Below are 7,493 nucleotides of genomic sequence, written 5' to 3'. Positions count from 1 at the left end.
CGGGCATGGATGAAGGAGAAGATGGAGAGTGATGCAACGAGCCCAAGGAAATTCGGTGAATAAGTGATTTGGATTTATTTTTATGAAATGTTTTCCAATGTTATTTCTTTAAAGTTTTGAATAACGCAGAATGCGAGAACAAGTTATGTTTTCTTCAAATAAATTACATTTTGTTATTTTGAAAAATGATTCAGTGTTTTTGTTTAAAATATTTGAAGTATTGTTATTTAAATTATTATCCGAAGATGTAAGCTTCCGCTAAAACGTATACACTTGTTACTAAACCACCGGTGAAGCTAAGTAAAGTAAGAAGCGTTCTAGTCCACTAGGGGTCGAGGCGTTACAGCGTGGTATCAGAGCAAGGTTTAGCCGGTTCTGTAGACCAAGTATATTTTTTTTTAAAAAACAAAAGGAAAATGAAAAGTTTTAGGTATTTCATGGTATCGTGCATCCATCCATCAATCTCATCCTATGGCCCAGGTATGTTCATGTTTAAAGTTAATGATTATGTTTATGTTATGCTGCTTTGATATAATTTAGAGATGTGTTATTTAAAAATATGTAATGGACTTGGGCAAAAGCTAAGGGCTTAAAGGGAATTGCATGATATGAAAGTTAAATATTTGCATGTTTTCTTTAAGCAAAGAAAAAGTATGATGTATGTGAAAATGCAACAGATATGGCTCGTAGAACGGCTATGACATATAGAGAACCATTGAACCGTAGAATTTCTATTCATTCCTATGAAAACTATGTAACTGATCCGACCCGACCACTTAGCGAACATGTGTATGATATCTATGAGAGATGCATGACGACGGTTAATGTTGGAATCGAGATCACGCATATTGAGGTCATAAATAACCTCATACACTCCCTCCCACCTCAATGGGTAGATATGAGAGTTACGGTTAGAGATAAAATGTTAGAAGGCAACCCAAACCTGTTCGAGTTTGAGAGGTATTGCCATGCCCTGATTGATTTGTGGGATGATGTAATTCATGAGGAGCCTAAGGAGGAACCTTTGGTTGAGGAAGAAGATCCCGAAGAAGAACCCGAGGATGATTTAGAGAATGATCCTGAACCTAAGCCACAGGTTGAGATGGACATAGAGTCCGGACTTGAGGTGGAAGACTCCTCCGAAGATGAAGCTCCACCAAAGAAGATCCGTAGAACTTATAGGGATTAGATTTAAATCCTTGTAATAGCTTCCCTTATGTCAAGAAATAAAATACTATCTTCTTTGCTTTAGTATTCGAAGAATGAAACAAATAAGAACCATATGTTTTGTCTAAAAGAAATGGCCCGCGCAAACCAACACTTGATAAGAGACCTCCTCCGAGCGGTTCAAGACCTAGGCAGGCAAAACCTGAACCAAGCTCAACCCCTACCACTAGCTCTTAATGTTCCAAACCATGCTTCAGTGATCGAGCAATTTCGAAGGCACAAGCCTCCTACCTTCAACGAAGCAGTTGATCCACTTGCAGCCGAGGAGTGGCTTTGCAAGTTGGAATGTATATTCCGATTGATAGGGTGCACGGATGCTCAGAAAGTCTAGTGTGCTGAGTTCATGTTCTCCGGTGATGCAAGTCACTGGTGGGACTCAATGTCAAGGACAAGGACCCCTGAGCAACCAGCAGAATTGACTTGGAAGCAATTCAAAGGGGAAGTAATGGACAAGTACTTTTCCCAGTCCTTGAGGGATCACAAAGAAAGTGAATTCCTCCAACTCAAGCAAAAGACTATGTCCCTGACTGAGTATGAGATGAAGTTTGATCAACTTTCAAGGTATGCTTCACATCTGGTGGATACGGAAGATAAGAAGGTACATTAGAAGTTAGTATTCCTTCGAGCAACCCTTTGAATACTGATAGAATAGCCAAGTCAGTAAATATCGAAGTTGAGGAAAAACCAATGGAAGCGAACCTATACATGATAGAAATGAAGGATTTTGATGTAATACTAGGCATGGATTGGTTAGGTTGTAATTACGCCACCATCCGATGTAAGGAAATGGAAGTATCATTTCAGAAACCAGGAGAGGAACCATTTTCATTCCTTGGAATGAAGACGAAACCCCTTATTCGACTAGTATCGACATTACAAGTTGAGAAGATGTTGAGAAAAGAAACATGTCAAGGATATCTAGTAAGTATCTCAGGAGGAAAACAAGAGACGATAAGGGTTGAAGATGTACCAGTAGTACGGGAATTCGTAGATGTGTTTTCAGAAGATCTATCTGGTATTCCACCCGATAGACAAGTGGAATTCACCATAGATCTAATTCTCGGGGCGGTACCAGTATCTAAGGCCCCATACCGAATGGCCCCAAAGGAACTACAAGAATTAAAGAAGCAGTTACAAGAACTCCTAGATATGGGCTTCATACGGCCGAGCGTATCTCCATAGGGTGCGCCGGTGTTGTTTGTAAAGAAGAAAGATGGAAGCATGAGGATGTGCATCCATTATAGGGAGATAAATTGATTAACCATCAAGAATAAGTACCCACTCCCGAGGATCGAGGATCTGTTAGATCAATTGAAAGGAGCTAAGGTATTTTCCAAGATCGACTTACGATCGGGATACCATCAACTGAAAGTAGAGATAAAGGATATACCTAAGACAGCTTTTAGAACTCGATATGGACACTACGAGTTTACGGTGATGCTGTTTGGGCTAACCAATGCACCTGCAGTGTTCATGGACCTGATGAATCAAGTGTTTCATCAATACTTAGATAAGTTTGTCATAGTCTTCATCGATGACATTCTGATATATTCCAAGAGTAGGGAGCAACATGAAAAGCACTTGAGAAGAGCCTTAGAGGTATTACGCAAGGAAAAGTTGTATGCCAAATTCAAGAAGTGTAAGTTTTGGCTTGAACGAGTTGGATTTCTTGGACATGTAGTTACTGCCCAAGGGATTGAAGTAGATCCAGCAAAAGTAGAAGCAGTAACCAACTGGAAAGCACCAACAAATGCTGGCGAAGTACGGAGTTTTCTAGGATTGGCTGGATATTATAGGAGATTCATAGAAGGATTCTCCAAAATAGCTGGACCAATGACACAGCTTACAAGGAAGGGAGTAAAATTCTGGACGAAAAAATGCAAACAAAGTTTCCAAGAACTTAAGCAGAAGTTGATATTAACACATGTATTAACAATACTTGAAGGTACGGAAGGGTTTGTTATATACAGCGACGCATCCAAGCGAGGATTGGGATGTGTACTAATGCAGAATGGAAAAGTGATAGCCTATGCTTCAAGAGAATTGAAGAAACATGAGCAGAACTACCCGACGCATGATTTAGAACTTGCTGCGGTAGTACACGCTTTGAAGATATGGTGACACTACTTGTATGGACGGAAGTGTGATATCTACACAGATCACAAAAGTCTCAAGTATTTCTTACACAGAAGGAATTGAATATGCGACAAAGACGATGGTTGGAATTGGTGAACGATTACGACTGCACTATTCACTATCATCTGGGTAAGGCTAATGTTGTGGCCGACGCTCTAAGTAGAAAATCAATGGGACAATTGACGTCACTACTCACCTCTCAAGTGGAGTTAAGGACTTGGAAAAGTTACAGATCGAAGTGGTTACCACACCAAGACAAGTCACCACTCGTCTAGCAGCTTTAATAATTCGACCTACTCTTAGAGATCGAATTATAGAAGTACAAAATAAAGACTCATTTTTGCAGAAGATTAAGAATGAAGTTGGTACCGATAAGAAAAAGGACTTTGGAATAGCTGAGGATCAGGCACTAATATTTAGAGGAAGAATTTACGTGCCTAAGGATGAAGCCTTGAGAAATGAGATATTAAAAGAAGCTCAGTCCACCCTCTACACCGCACATCCCGGTGGTACGAAAATGTATCGAGATCTTCGAGATACATTTTGGTGGAGAAATATGAAAAGAAGTATAGGGCCGTACGTGCAGAAGTGCATGGTATGTTAACAGGTTAAGGCAGAACACCAAAAATCAGCTGGATTGTTAAATCCACTAGATATACCTGAATGCAAATGAGAAACTATCACAATGGACTTTGTGGTTGGATTCCCGAAGTCAGCAAGAGGAAATAATGCTATATGGGTAGTAATGGATCGACTAACGAAGTCAGCTCATTTTCTTCCAGTGAAAATGACATTCAGTTTAGACCAATTGGTACAGTTGTACATTAAAGAGGTTGTGAGATTACACGGTGTACCTGTATCCATTGTGTCTGACAGAGACCCAAGGTTCACGTTCAAATTTTGGAAAAGTCTACAGGGAGCTATGGGAACGAAGCTGAACTTTAGTACAGCATATAACCCTCAGTCCGATGGTCAGTCTGAAAGGACCATTCAAACTTTGGAAGACACGCTGAGAACATGTGCTTTAGATCTAGGAGGTAATTGGGAGTCATACTTACCTCTAGTAGAGTTCGCTTATAATAACAGTTTCTAAGCAACTATTGAAATGGCACCATACCAAGCTTTCTATAGTAGAAGATGTAGATCCCCTGTTCATTGGGATGAAGTCGGAGAGAAGGGAGTTTTAGGACCAGAAATAGTTGAAAGGACGGTCGAGGTAATCGATAATATCCGTGCAAGAATAAAGGCAGCACAGGATCGACAAAAGAGCTATGCAGATATAAGGAGGAAGGATTTAGAATTCTAAGTTGGAGATAAAGTGTTTCTGAAAGTAGCACCGATGAAAGGTGTACTTAGATTTGGAAAGAAAGGCAAGCTACGACCCCGGTATATCGGACCTTTCGAGATACTTGAGGAAAATGATTTCTTCTTTCACAGTTTACTTTCTTCATTTAATTGAAAAAAAAATGGCCATGGAAACGAGGCCTCCTTCAGCTTTGGCCCTGAGGCGTAGGCCTCATCCGCCTCGCCTCAAGACCGGCTCTGGTGTGGACGGCCAATAGGAATGATCCAATTTTTCTCAGCAATGCCATTTTATTATTAACTGATGATGGAAGGCTTATTGTGAATCTAGACCAGTCTGTTGTGTCAGCTTCAATGCTTGACATTGGTAATTTCGTGCTGTACAATTCGTCTCAGAGTATCACGTGGTAGAGTTTTGATCACCCAACGGACACTCTTTTGCCCGGTAACGTCTCTCGACTGGAGAAGAGATCGTTTCCAGTGCTTTGGAAACGAATCCTGTGAGATGGATTTTCCGTCTCGCAATGCAAGATGATGGGAACCTGGTGCAATACCCTGAGGAAACTTCCGTACCCAATTATGCTTACTATGCATCAGGCACATGGAACACAGGCAATAATGTATCACTGAATCTTGATAATAATGGCCATCTTTACTTGTTCAACGGAAGATCCATTATAAGCAATTTAACGAGAGGACAACATCGAAAAAGAACTATCTACCTCACGAGAATTGATGTTGATGGTATTTTTCGACTATATTATCGCTCGTTGGATCCTCAAGGAAACTGGACTAAAGAATGGTCATCCTCGAAAGATAAATGTGCCCCTTTGGGTTTATGTGGGTTGAATGGTTATTGTATTCTGTTGGATACAGCCGCGGAGTGTGAATGTCTTCCTAGATTCGATCATGTTAATCCGGACAATTGGACCATAGGATGTGAGAGGAACTTTCCCACGGAAGGTTGTAAAGCCAATAATCATAATGCCAGTTATGAAATCAGATCACTGGATGACACATTGTGGAAAGATGCTAATTATGCTATTTTAAGAGGACTGACAAAATAAGATTGTGCAAAAGCCTGTTTATAGGACAGCAACTGTGATGCAGCTTTCTTGCAAGATGGAAATTGTAGAAAGTAAAGGCTTCCATTGAGTTTTGGAAGAAGAGTGCGGAGTAATCCAATTGTTGCTCTTATCAAGGTGAACATAACATTACAATCAACTCGAGGAGTTTCGAGTGATTCGGGCAAAGAAATCCAGAAAGTGATTCGTTCAGATGTCTTAATTATAAGCATTTCGCTTTTTGCTTTAGCGGCCTTGATCCTGGCAATTTCTGGGATTTATGTCCACAAAAATCATGTTGGGAGATATAAGAAGATCTTCAATGTTGCACTAATTGAGGGTGTTGGTTTGAGAGCATTTACCTATCCAGAGCTTGTGGAAGCAACAAATGAGTTCAAAGAAGAGCTCGGTAGAGGAGCGTCTGGCACAGTTTACAAAGGGATCTTATCAGACAACAGAAGTATTGTGGTCATGAAGAGGCTCGACAAAGAATTGGAAAAAGGAGAAAAGGAATTCGAGACTGAGATGAGGGTGATTGGAGAAACGTATCATCGTAATCTGGTCAGACTTCTTGGTTACTGCCGTGGAGGAGCTAAATGGCTTCTAGTATATGAATACATGAAAAATGGATCACTTGCAGATATACTTTTCAATCAAGAAAATCGACTGTGTTGGGAAGAAAGAATTCATATTGCTCGTGATATTGCAAGAGGCATCCTCTATTTGCATGAGGAGTGCAAGACACAGATCATTCATTGTGATATAAAACCTCAAAACATACTCATGGATGAGCATAGGTGTGCAAAAATTTCTGACTTTGGACTGGCAATGCTCTTAAAGAAAGATCAGACAAATACCTATACAAGGATTAGAGGAACTCTGGGTTACGTGGCCCCTGAGTGGCACAAGAAATTGCATGTGACAGTTAAAGCAGATGTTTACAGCTTTGGAATTGTGTTACTAGAGATCATATGTGGTAGAAAAAGTGTCGATTGGAGCCTCTCTGAGGATAAAGCTATTCTTGAAGAATGGGTTAACAATGCTTTCGTGGACAGGGAGGTATGTCAGTTGGTGGGAGACGAGGAGGTTGACAAGAGAAAATTGGACAGAATGATTAAAATAGGTATTTGGTGCATCCAAGATGAACCATCTCTCCATCCGTCGATGAAGAAAGTTCTATTGATGTTGGAAGGGACTGTAGAAATCCCAGTACCTCCAAGTCCTACTTCCTTCCTCAGTACAATATAGTTTTACTTTTTCACCTTTTGTGTTTTATTGCATAATTGCAGATGCCTTTGTGCATACAGGGACGGATCCAGGATTGGATCCAAGACCGGGTTACAAAATTTTAAACCGGACTACTACGCGAAAAAAAAATTTTACACATAAAAAAGTTCTATTGATGTTGGAAGGGTCTGTAGAAATTCGAGTAGCTCCAAGTCCTACTTCCTTCCTTAGTACAATATAGTTTTACTTTTTCACCTTTTGTGTTTTATTGCATAATTGCAGTTGCCTTTGTGCATATAGTTTGAGTTGGAGAATAAATTAAGCAGTCATGTTCCTGCTTGATTGAAAGCAAATGTTTGAATCAATCAGAAGATCACAAGATAAAGTAGCAGATTCTTGAATTTTCACTAATGTTTTCTATGATGTTAAATAAGACAGTAAATTAACTTATGCTTTTTCTGGTTTTAAGAGTTTCTTTCTAGTTTTCTAAAGTTCTGTTTTGTGGCTCTTCGGAAATTGTAGAGAGCCACATTCTCC

General features: G+C 40.0%; 1 pseudogene; it reads left to right on the top strand.

Annotated features, from left to right (window-relative positions):
* The first annotated feature begins 4,380 nt into the window (after positions 1-4,380).
* On the top strand, positions 4,381-6,997 carry LOC111378882 (annotated as a pseudogene).
* The last annotated feature ends 496 nt before the right edge of the window (positions 6,998-7,493 follow it).

The sequence above is a fragment of the Olea europaea genome, unplaced genomic scaffold, assembly GCF_002742605.1.
Source record: "Olea europaea var. sylvestris unplaced genomic scaffold, O_europaea_v1 scaffold1895, whole genome shotgun sequence".
NCBI classification, from domain to species: Eukaryota; Viridiplantae; Streptophyta; class Magnoliopsida; order Lamiales; family Oleaceae; genus Olea; species Olea europaea.
Note: the sequence above shows the minus strand (reverse complement) of the source record. Positions and strands in the feature narration are given on the sequence as shown.